The sequence below is a fragment of the Balaenoptera physalus genome (genome assembly GCF_965194825.1).
Source record: "Balaenoptera physalus genome assembly, chromosome: 3".
Lineage (NCBI taxonomy): Eukaryota > Metazoa > Chordata > Mammalia > Artiodactyla > Balaenopteridae > Balaenoptera > Balaenoptera physalus.
The window spans coordinates 162,769,720-162,782,179 of record NC_138890.1 but is presented as its reverse complement, the minus strand read 5'-3'; the positions used below and the strand labels follow the sequence as shown (position 1 = coordinate 162,782,179).

The 12,460-nt window shown below is 45.7% G+C and overlaps 1 long non-coding RNA gene across 1 annotated transcript in view; it reads right to left on the bottom strand.

Annotated features, from left to right (window-relative positions):
* Positions 1–11,318, bottom strand: part of LOC309656906 — an 88,467-nt gene extending 77,149 nt beyond the window's left edge. Inside the window, exon 1 of the long non-coding RNA XR_014261600.1 lies at positions 6,285–11,318. This is a non-coding gene — a long non-coding RNA (uncharacterized lncRNA). The remainder of the gene's footprint in view (positions 1–6,284) is intronic.
* Between the last annotated feature and the right edge of the window lie 1,142 nt (positions 11,319–12,460).

Sequence of the window (12,460 nt, the reverse complement as noted above, 5' to 3'; positions counted from 1 at the left end):
GATGCACGCTGGAATTTGACCACCATCGCCCTAAAGAGCTTAGTCTTCCAGAGATCCGGGGAGAAAGTGTAGCAGAGCGCCTGGACTTTGACAGCAGAACAGCTGGGCACACATCCCACTCGGCCATTTCTTGACCTTAGGCAAATGCCTGGCGTATACTTAAGCATAACTGCATATCCGTTGTTATTATTATTACTCAGGCTTCATTCCTTCTACAGTCAACCAACACCTTCTCAAACACTTAGAGGAGCTCCGACGACTTTTACTGCTGCCCAAGCCCCCTTGGGTAAGCCAAGGATGATCCCATTGCTGCGCTTTGCAGGTAGAATGGGAGAACCTTCCTGAGGACTTTGTCATATTGTCTGTTGTGTCTCACAGTGATTATGCAAAGTGGAAAATGGTTGTTACCCCCATTTTACATGATCATAAAAATAGCCAACATCAGTGTGGTGATTTGCAGAGCATTGCTGTAACACTAGGTTGCGGTCCAGGCTATAGGTGGGCTGGAGGTTCATTTTTGTCCTATAATATAATATCTGTATCTGAAACGACTCAGATGGAGGTCTGGCAAATCTTTTTTTTTTTTTTTTTTTGGCCGTGCCCCACGCAGCTTGTGGGACCTTAGTTCCCTGACCAGGGATTGAACTCACCCCTCCTGAGTTGGAAGCGCAGAGTCTTAACCACTGGACCACCAGGGAAGTCCAAATCCTTCTTGATAATCCCAATTTCCACCACAGTCAAATAGCTGGGCTCCTGCGTGTAAGGGAGCCTAGAGGCCAACGTGCTAATCCTGAACTCTCATGAAACTTCCTTAACTTCGCTGAGTACACCCAGCCGCACCCCAATGTTCACACCAGCGTCTATGCCGGTCCTCCTCTGGTCTTCCTTTTTTTGTTGATTGCCAGCCCAGTGTCCACCTCCACTTCTTCCTCGTGAACAGAGCCCTGAATTTGTTCAGACACCAGGCGAAGATGTGCTTAGGGCAGGTGGGTCCCTCATGCATGAACTTTGATTCCAGAGCTGTCCAATAGAACTTTCTGTGAGGATGGAAAACAGTCTATATCTGCACTGTCCCTTCTGGAGACCACTGGCTGCATGTGACTATTGAGCCCTTGAAATGTGGCTTGTGTGACTGAACAACTGAATTTCTAATTTTTTTTTTTTTTTTTTGGCCACACCAAGCAGCATGTGGGATCTTACTTCCCTGACCAGGGACTGAACCCCCGCCCCCAAGTGGAAGCGTGGAGTCTTAACCACTGGACCACCAGGGAAGTCCCTGAATTTCTAATTTTAACTGATTGTCATTTAACTCTCAATTGCTTCATGTGGCTGGTGGCTACCGTGTCAGATCGTACAAAGACTCCAAATCATGATAGTTCCGGCCCTCTTTGCCAGGTGTTGCCAGACATGGTCACCTGGTCCAATCCTGACCTCCAGGCTCTGGTGAAAAGGGATGTGGGTGTCTGGGAAAGACTTTTGTCCCTGCTAAAGGAGAGGGATGCCCTAGGAAGTACCTGTCATTCTCATCCCCTGCCCTGTCCCCCTCCCACAATTTCCTCCCTGCCCTGCAGGTTGTCATATGCAGTGTGAAGCTTGGTGCCTTGCGAACCCTCTTGTGACAATGAGAGGATGATATTAATAAATAAAGATGATACAAACTAACATGTATGGGGACTTCCTGGAGGTCCAGTGGTTACGACTCTGTGTTCTCACTGCCGAGGGTCCAGGTTCAATCCCTGGTTGGGGAACTAAGTCCCACAAGCCACGCGGCCAGAAAAAACACAAAAAACAAAAAACAACCACCCGCCCTCCAACATTTATGTAGTGCTTATTACACATCAGGCCCTGGCCAAGCAGTTTACACGTACTAATGTAATGCTAGCAAGGCCCCTGGGTGGGAGGTACTGTGTCACCTCCAGTTTCACAGCAGAGAGAACTGAAGCTCAGAGAAGTTAACTTGTCAGAAGTCCCACAGCCAGGAAGCACCAAAGCTGGGATTTGAACCCAGGGACACTGACGGCAGAGGCTGTGCCCCTCACTGCGGCACCATCCTGCCTTTCCAGAACGGAGAGAATGGCATAACCCTGAAACCACCCATTCCCTAGACTTCTTGGTATGTGAGACAAATACACGTCCTTATGTTTAAGCCACTTAAGGTTGGTTTCCTGTGACTTGCAGCCTCAGACATCCTAACTGATACTGTATCTTTGAGTGGGTCTCCTTCATCTGGAGTTCCCGACCACGCTGGTCCACTGTATCACACCTCCACCAAGGGCTGATTCACAGCTGACATGGATTAGGAAACCATCCCAATGTCCGGGAGGAACAATCCATCTGAGGCCTGGGAACACCGATGTCGAAATATCTAGATAGAGATGCTCACGGGGGGATTCCATCTGTGCTTACCCTGGAGCTTATATTACAGCAAAGCTCTGTCTTTCAGCTCCTGCCCTAATCTCTGATTCTGATAAATGAAGCTTGTCCAGAGGTAATGTGCAAAAGAGAAACTCAGAGAGATAGGGAGACTTGAAAATCATGCATACAAGTCTGCAGCGCAAATTCTTCAAGTCTGTTCATTATGTTCTCATCATGGAGTCAGCGTCTGGGCTCCCCAGTCTCTCAAGCCCTCTTCTGTGACTAAGAATTCAGGCCAACTTGAAGTTGTATTTCACTGATAATAAGTAGGGTGTTTGTCTCTCCAGGCTGATGAAAATTTGGAAAGCTATGAATGTTCGATTCATTCAGTTAGAAGTAAACATGGGCTTAAGGGAATAATGCTGAGACTCTCTTGTCCAAGACAGTGTGTGACACATTGAGCAGGGACAGAGCAGGCGCCCATTCACAGGTGGAGCAGGAAATCCCCTTCCATCCCCAGAGCCATCCTCCTTCCTTCCCTGCTGCTGGGTGGCTCTACCTTCTCCATTGCCTTTCTCCACACTGCCCCAACCCTTGTAGTAAAAAATAATTTTACTACATCCCAGGACTAAGTAGAGCCAGGGCTGCAATGGCAGGATGCACGGGATGGTCTGAGAGGAGGAAAGAGCAAACCTAAGTGGCAGACAGTCCTGGGTCCATTCTTCACCACTCTCTTTATTTGTCCCTTTACTTATTCAGCAAAGAATTCATGTGCACCTACTATTAAAGCACCAGAGATAACAATTGTGGAAAAACTCTTCCTGGGAGAAAAAAGAAACTGCTGTAGGATCCCGCTGGGGTTTTATTTCTTAATCTTATTTCAATATTTGGTGTATCCAAAGACCCAACATTATATCAAGTCTGCAAGATAAATAGGTTAGGCTTTATTGTCTCATTTCACAGGAAGGTTGAGGTCAAGTGACTTTCTCACGGGATGTGGGTAATTTGCAGATGCAAGCTGCCCGAACCCACATCTTCCGACTCATTTCTTTTCTCCCAAGACACCTCACCCTGGGTGAGGGCCAGTCCCTGCCGGGTTCACTGCTCTGAAGCAGACCCTCAGAAGTTCTTCTTTCACCATGAGCCCCTCATTGTAGGGATGGGAGGGGCCCCTGGCAGACTGTGCAATCCTGCTGGCTAGTCTTTGAAGTAAAAAAATCTCGAGATCAAAGGAAATATTTGGTTGAACCCAGTCATTTGGACTTGATCTGCTAGAAACCTTAATTTAATTAGCAACATAAACTTTGTAAAGACTTCACTTTCTCAGCTTGGTTTAACATATATCATTTTTTTAAATTTCTGAGTGACTTGGAACAAATAAGGGGAAAAAATGTAGAATATCTCATGTAAGAAACGAACTTTGAAACACTTCGACCTCATGAGTATTTTTCAGTAGTACTGACCCAGACTTGTATAATTTTCATGCTACTATGAGTCAGAAGTTAGAGTGGGAAATATTTTGGACTGAATTATCTAGCTGTGTTACAGAAAGGCAACCTTCCCAGATTCTTTGATGTTTGAAATCATAGCATTTTAGGAAGGAGGGTACTAGCAATGTGGCATATTCCATAGGTCAGGTGCTTTATATAGGTTGAAAGAATTCAGTCCTTATAAGAACCTGTGACATAGGTATTCCTCTCTCTAGACGGCAGAAGAAATCAAGTGACATTCCCGTGGACACACAGCTTGGATGCGTGGAGTTAAGGTTTGATGCTGGCAAAGTCCGAGCCCTGGTCTGTGTTCATAGTTTACTATGTATTTAGAGCTGCCTTTAGACCTTCAGAAATCATCTGGTTCACTTCCTCTTACATCAGAGCTGAAGAAATTAGGTCCTGAAACTTAAATCCCTGATGGAGCGCAGACAAAACCCAGCCACTAACTCTCTGGAGGGTGGTCCTGTCTTTCGCACCTCTGCAGATGGTAAAGAATCGCGAAAGGTTGTCCCGAGTGCATGCAACCACCTCTGGGGTCCTTGAGGAAACCCTTCCATTTCAGGATGTTTGCCTGACAGTGAGGAGCCTTCCAGGGCATTCATGGCCCAAGAGAATGGGTCTCCTTATTTCTATTTGTGTATGGTGTGTGTGTGTGTAAGCTATGGAATCCACCCTCCTCTGTGGGAAGGCATTCATTTTAGAGACGTGTCTTCCTTAAGCATTTTTTTCCAGGGAGGAATACACGTGGAAGTGGAGATGCCTCTGGCCAAGATTTCAGCCCGGATCTATTTCATGCTAAACCTATTGTTTGCTGTTACGTAGACATGGTCAGGATTTGGAGGCCGTCATTTGATTTTATCAAATCCCACAACTGGAGGTTTCCAGTGACTCTGGAAATAAATTACATGGCTAGATCTTGAGCGAGAATTGGTACCTACTGCTTATATTTTTTTCTTTTCAATTTCACCTGCGAACAGAAAACAGGAGAGTGATTGTGTGACTGCTAGTACTGATGGTGTGAATTCTCTTTTTCTTAATAAGGCCAGGCTCTTTAGAAAGACAGAAAGAAAGAGGGAAAGAAGGAAGGAGGAAGGAAGGAAGGAAGTGACGAGCTACATTTGAGAAACTCTCAACAGGCGGACCAACCTCTCCCCCTTGCTCAAGAAGAGTCAGACTCTCTCTAGAGTAGTCTCCGTTGACTCACCCTAAAGTGACCTCCATGGACTCCTTTTCAACAGTCTGAAACGTAAACTTGCATGACTTGGCTGGAGGTTACAGAAATCCAATATTATTTGTACCCCCCCCTCCTTCTTATTCCTGCCCCAATCCTGCCACCACCAGCAATTCTTTAGCTGGGAAAATTTTAAAGCTTCTTACCAGAATTTGCTGCATGTGGTTAAAATCCCCAGGTAAAATGTGAGCCTGGCATAAAGAATCAGTTTGTTTTAGAGCCACGTTCAGAATAATAAGTGACAATGAGATAAATTCCTTTGTAAGGAGGCTCCTAATTCCTATCACCTAATGATTTCCCTGGAAACTATTTGAAATTCAGAATCTAGGAACAGTTTGCAAAAACAGATTATATGTCATTTGTGCTGAGAACTATTTCAAATCTGGGTTCCAGTGTAAGAGGAAATATGGAAGGAATGGGCGATCGTACTCCAAACTGTGTGCCACATTTTAATGCATTTTTAAAGGAATACTGAAGATAGTGGCTAAAATGAGCTGATGATTGCTCGATCTGAGTGATGGATACATAGGGCGTTATTATTCTTTCCTGCATGCTGTTGTGCATGTTTGGAACTTTCCTTACCAAAAAAAAAAAAAAAAAAAAAAAAACCAAAAGACAAAAAACAAAAAAGCAGAAAAGAGAAAGAAAACAGTGGCCAAGAGAAATGATCATGGCCCTCGTATTGGACTGCTCTCAACTTGCAAGAGGCTTCAAGGGGACCTTAACAGAAGCACGGATTCCATTCAGTTCCGACTCATCTTTTAAAGAGACTTTAAAAAATATGTTTTCTTGGAACTTTAAAAGCACACTCAAAAACTATTTCAACACAATCCAGCCTGGGAGGGGGGTCAGAGATGGCAGGAGAACAAGATGGTTGAGAAAGTCTATGACGTATCGTTAGCGGCTGGTTGAGATCGTTTCCAAGCAGAAACAGAAAGGGAAGATTAGAAAAATAGCCTAAAACCAGTGAGCCCGAGATTAGTCACGTGGCTGCTACATTACTCGACTTTACCTAGGGCCGGAAGAGAGTACTTCCGTTCCCGGGTCTTAATTATCCTAATTACTACAGGTCTGGCTCCTTTGGGTGACTCCGTGTCCCACCCCTTCCAGACAAGCAGAAGGTACAGTCATGCTTTAAGGCAAATTGTCCTCTGGTTCAGATTTTCCAGTGGAAAAAGGCATGTATATTAGGCAGATTGTTTTACCTTCGCTGTCACGCCAGGGTAAGCTTCCTAGACTGGTTAATTCTCCTCCTGCGGGACTGAGGGCTCCCAGCCGTCAGCGGGAGAAGCAGAATCGCTTCCTCCTCCACGGCGTCTGGGCCCCAAAGATCCCCCTTCCACCTGGGGTGGCGCCCAGCCCACCGAGCGCTCCGGTGCCCCGGGGGCTCAGCGGACTGGAACCGACTGGACGCTTGTGGGGCTCCTGGAGGCCGGCGAGTCCCATCGTGTCTGCCGTTCTGTTGTCTCCAGGGATCGCCCAGGGGCTGGCCCCTCCGGTAATGTGTCTCCCGTGCTCCCTGCTGCTCTGTGGGTCTCTCGCAAGGACTTCTGACTCCGCCTGTGCTCCAGATCTTCCCACAGCGCTGGCTGCATCCTGGTTACAAGCCGGCTAATCTCTTCTGCATTCTCAGAGCCTTCAAAGGATGCCAACCTTACCTGAAATCTGGCTTTCTGTTCACTTTTCCACCTTCCACCGGCCAGGGTGGGGATTCAAGGTTATGTCAGTCTCCTCTCCTCCCCCCCCCGCCCCTCCCCCAATCACTTGCAAGCCATCACTTTTCTTCTTTTTTGGAAAATATCCTCCATCTGTTTGGTGCTTGACATTGTGTGATTCCTCTCCCTTTCCTCCTGACTGTCCCCTATGGGATGGCTTGGTGACTGCTCCCTCCCACCTCCCCACTTCAATTAAGATGTGAGTGTGAGTGTGTGTGTGTGTGTGTGTGTGTGTGTACCTATATAGTGTCAAGACCCCGGCTGCAATACCTGCTGACTTGGATTCTAATTTCCGCTTTGTACTCGCTAGTTTGTGTGACTTTTGGCCAAGTGACTGAGTGTTTTTAGGGTTATGAACTCCTCTCTAAAATGCAGATAACAGGAATTCCTAGAGCATATGGTTGTCGAAAAGATGGAATGAGAAGATCCAAGTAAAGTGATTGGCACGTTTCAGGCATAACTCAAGAATTATTAACTATTATATCTGGCTGCTTCTTTTCCTTCCCAAATCCACCGCCATCTGGGGAAACTTCAGTGTTCTTTGGAACAGCCTAAGCTGTTTCCCACCAGAGATTCCCTGCCTTCTGCCGCATGCCCATCCCACATCCTAATGACAACGTCCTGGTCTACGTGTCCCACCTTCACCGCCAGTGTCACTGCTTTCTTATCCATCACATCCTCGTCTTCCTGTGTCACTAGCTGGAACCTTCAGCCTTGGTCAGATGAATTACATTCCCTGAAACCTACACGGGCTGTGATGTGTACGTAATTCATCTTGTGTGAGATTCATGTTTATTCTAAGGTTGTACTTTCAAAATTCTTCCATTAAAAGGATGAATATGGGGCTAAGCCACTCCCTATGTGAAGAATCTTATCCTCTACCTCTCAGCTGGAGATTGGGCCTTAGGCCAGTAATGGCCTTGATCCCAGGGAGTGATCCGTCTAGGACACTGGCTTGGCAGGGAGGCAGGATTGCACCCTTCACCTGATAATGACTCAGTAGCTGGGACACCAGGAGGTGGTCTTCATCATCTGAATTCATTGTCTGAGCTCCGATGAGGAATGGGACAGGACCTCTGAGCCCTGGGACAGACCCAGCTATGCTTCTCTGCTTCCTTGACTTTCTTTGATTTCCCTTAAATTTTTCTTTGGTAATTTCGGAAATTCCAGTCTGACTCAACCCTGCTGAGTCACAGCAAGGATAAGGGATTCTGTCCTAGCGTGAGCCAGACCTGGAAGATGGCACTGCTCTTTGGGAGGCAACATAGGGACGGCAGAGGGAATAGGACCAAGGTCTGCCTAAGGCATTCTGAGCGATCTTGGCGCACAGAACCAGCAAGCTAATGATCTTCCTGTGCCAGGGACGTGGGGAGCCAGGAAAGCTGGGGAGAAGGTTTAGCTCGGCTTGATCTTTCCCATATTCTGAGAGGTGGCTGGCCCTTTTCCAGCGATGCAATGGGGAGGAAGGGAGAAGAAACTCTCATGGATACTGAGAAATTAGAACATGACAATGTACTTGTACCACATGGCTTGAGGTTTTATGAAGTCCCAGAGAATCAGACACATTTCTATCCAAAATACAGAAAAGGCACCCAAAAGGCAACTTTTGATTGACCCTGATTTTGGAGGATTTCTGCACTCTTCTCTTATTGGTGGATAATTAAGAATAAAATAGAACTGTACAATATTTAAAAGAGACCACAGTAGCCCCCCCCCGCTTTTCCATGGGGATACGTTCCAAGACCCCCAGTGGATGCCTGAAATCACAGATAATAACAAATCCGATATGTTATGTTTTTTTCTACACCAACAGATGGGTACGCTGGACAAGGGGATGATTCATGTTCTTGGTGGGACAGAGTGGGACAGTGTGAGATTTCATCATGCTACTCAGAACAGTGCGCAATGTAAAATTTATGAATTGTTTACTTCTGGAATTTTCCTTGTAATCTTTTTGGACCGCGGTTGACCTCAGGTAATTAAAACCATGCAAAGTGAAACCTCAGATAAGGGGAAACTACCGTATACAAGGAGTTGGGAGATCTGTCTCCCAAACCCTGTTCATCCACTGAAAGGCTATGTGATTTAGGACAAGATGCTTAACTTGGCTCTATATTTCCTGAGGTTTAAAATAACTGTTCATTAAAAAAAAAATCTCTTTCTTTAAGATGTCGTGAAGAAAAGGGAACATTTATGTCATCCTTTGAGCAACTCAAAGGAGCAAGATGCTTTAAAAATGCCATCTGCTCTGGGAAGTTTTTAGGTAGTTGAGGAGAACTATGAAATGCACCAGGAAGAAAAAAGGACATATCTCTAGAAAGCATTAAGAGCTGTGCATGTAAAGATAAATAAAAATAGTGTTTTATATTTCATAAAAAAATTGGAATAGCGGGGTTGGTTAGACAGCAGAAAAGGAAGCGAAAGGGAGAAAACAGAGGAAAAGTTCTTTAAAGCCTTACATAGTACGTTAAGTCTCTCTTCACTGCCATTCCCAGAATTCCATCCTACTGTTTCTGAGTTTGGTCATAAATAATTACCTTCCTAGGGATGCAGTAACAAAGTGCCATAAACTAGGTGGCTTAAAACAACAGAATCACGGACGCTGGAAGTCTGGGATCAGGGTGTGAGCAGGACTAGTTTCTTCTGTGGGCTCCGAGGGAGAATGTGGGCCATCCTTCTTTCCTAGCCATTGTCCGCAATCCTTGGGGTTCCTAGCTTGTAGATGGAGGACCCCAGTCTCTGCCTCTTTCATCACGTGCCTCTTCTCTCTGTGTGTCTCAGCGTCGAAACTTCCTCTTCTTTTAAGGACAACAGTCATACTGGATTAGGGCCCACCCGAATGACCTCATCTTAATTTGATCACACCTTCACAGAACTACTTTCCAAATAAAGTCACATTCAAGTGTGTTGGGGAGTTAGGACTTCAACACATTATTTTGGGGCAGGGGGACACAATTCGACCTACAACGCTGACCAAGTTAAAACTGAATCTTCCCTTTGCCCTGGTGATTGAGGCACTGGTAACTTCTCTGCGTGGGTAAGGCGTCTGAGGGCACTTTAGAGGGCAGGCGGGAAGCCCAGGGACTGAGCTGTAGGAACTTGAATTGTGCTGTACGTACCTTTATGGTGCCTTTGCTGTAGCTTTTGCCCAGGGTTCCATCGTGCCCTCCACTAGCCCCGAGCCTCAGCTGTTCTGCTCTCAGCCCAATAAATTTAGTTTTAGTTTAACAAATAAATCAAATACTTCAAAAAATGGAGTTAGTTAAATGAAAAAGTCAAATGCTTTTAAGAAATGGGTCAGAATACGTGCTTCTGGCCTCTTGCACTCCACTTCGCTTTCCTCGGCTCCATTTCCTGCAGCCACAAAGGAGCCCCCTCTTGACCTTCTGAGGCAAAGGGACCACATCCCCCTCGAGATTAGGCCCTCACTCAGCTGGAGGCAGCTGGTGATGTCAGCTGCATTATGAAATTAAATGCCTTCTACTCCTAAATCTTATTTTAAAGCTTCTCTGAGTCCCCTAAATTTTCTTGTCTGTGTTTATCAGCAGGGGTGACGAGGGGATGGGGAGAGGAGAAAGGAGGGGGGAGGACATTTTCAGCAGAGCCAGTGCAGTGCGACAGTTACAAGACCCGCTGTTAACCTCTGACCTGACCGGCTTGGTTCACATTCTCATGCAGCTTCATGTATATTAACCTTAGTACAGAGTCAATTCTGGATGCCCAGAGTGAGCGACTTTTTAGCTTCTGCTGCCAGAAAATGGACTTTTTCCCCTTCAACAAAATGTGAAATAGGTGGCCTCTCATTTTGTGAAAACAATATGCTTTTGACAATATTAGTGAAATGACTTGAGTTTATCCCAGTTGATGAAAGGTTTAGAGTTCATTCTGGTCTGCTTTGACTGCAGTGCTCCCTAGTGGATACTTTTATAATAAGGTTCTGACGGTGGATCACTTGACAGAAATAGAAGAATGCATTTTAACAAACTCATTGTTTTCTAAAGTGGGTTCGTATTTCGTTTCTTCTTTTTTTTTCCAACGAAAGTTCACTTCAATACATGACCAGATTGTGTATACGTATAATCCTCTGACTGTTCACATGAAATTCTCTGCACGTCCCCTCTTGCTTGTTTCAAGAGAAGGGAGAAGGAAGGGAGACGTAAGGAAATGAGCACAGAAGGAAATGACCATAAGGACTTTCTGAACTGTGGTTGGTAACGTGATATAGGTGCCTCGAAAACTAAAATGCTGAAAATATGGCTATAGTGAAGATTTTTTAAAAAAATAAATTTATTTATTTTATTTTTTTATTTTTGGCTGTGTTGGGTCTTCATTGCTGCACGCGGGATTTCTCTAGTTGCGGTGAGCGGGGGCTACTCTTCGTTGCATTGCGGTGGCTTCTCTTGTTATGGAGCACGGGCTCTAGGTGTACTAGCTTCAGTAGTTGCAGCACACAGGCTCAGTAGTTGTGGCTCGCAGGCTCTAGAGCACAGGCTCAGTAGTTGCGGCGCACGGGTTTAGTTGCTGCTCCGCAGCATGTGGGATCTTCCCGGACCAGGGCTCGAACCCGTGTCCCCTGCATTGGCAGGCGGATTCTTAACCACTGTGCCACCAGGGAAGCCCTATAGTAAAGCTTTAAAACTGAGATTATCATGACTAAACAATTCAGGATAAGGATATGAATTCACACAGCCAGAGTCTGACCTCTATTTTCTGCCAGAGGGCTTGTAACAAGTGCATGGGGAGGAAACAGCAGGTCCCCAGATAAAGGCCACTTTCTTGCTGCTTTGCATAAAGATATTCTGCCTGTGACTTTATCCCCATTTTATTCGGCTAAGACCCGGATCTCCAGCTGCCCTGCCGGCTCCCTGTCCGTCTGGTCCATAATTGGGGTGGGGGTGAAGGCCCTGGCCTCCCTTCCTGGCTCTGTAGCATCCAGGAGACTGCACGGCTGCAAAGCCAAGGGATTCAAGCAAGGATTGTCTTGTACGGGAAACAGATCTAGGGCGAGGTTTCTCAAGTCTTCTCTAAAGCTATCGCAGAGATTCCCAGACTTTGAGATTTTACACGCAAGCCAAAAATAAAAGAAAGTTTTAAATGGGGAATTAAAAAAAGACTGCTAATTTAAAAAGTTTTCCCCAATGAATGGCATTAAAAGTAATAATTAAACAACTACTATCCACATTAGTTCATAAAAGAGAGAACAATTATATACAAAAGATAAGACATAATTATAGAAGGACATTTCTTCCGGTGGAAATTGTGTTTTCTGTATATGTTATACATGTGTGTATGTGTATGCATAGACACACACACACACACACACACACACACACACACACACACACTTGCCCTTCCTTGTCTTTCATTTCACCACGGAACAGGGAAAAGTTTGTCCTGAATTGGCAGCTGTCTGTGAACTGGCTTTGGGGGACGGTGTGGGAACTTGGCTCCTGAACTTTGACCCTCCCTGGCATGATTTGGAGAGCACCTCCACTACCTGATTTCTTTGAAATTGGACTCAGGACCCACTGCTGTGTAAGGAGAGATGAACTGTGAGAGACAGAGTTTTCTGTCTAGGGCTACAGAGCTTGTTCCCTGCTGGGCTCTGCCTGCTGTGAAGGGCACATGAGAAGTTCAGACTTCTGAGAACCTTGGGGACCACAGGA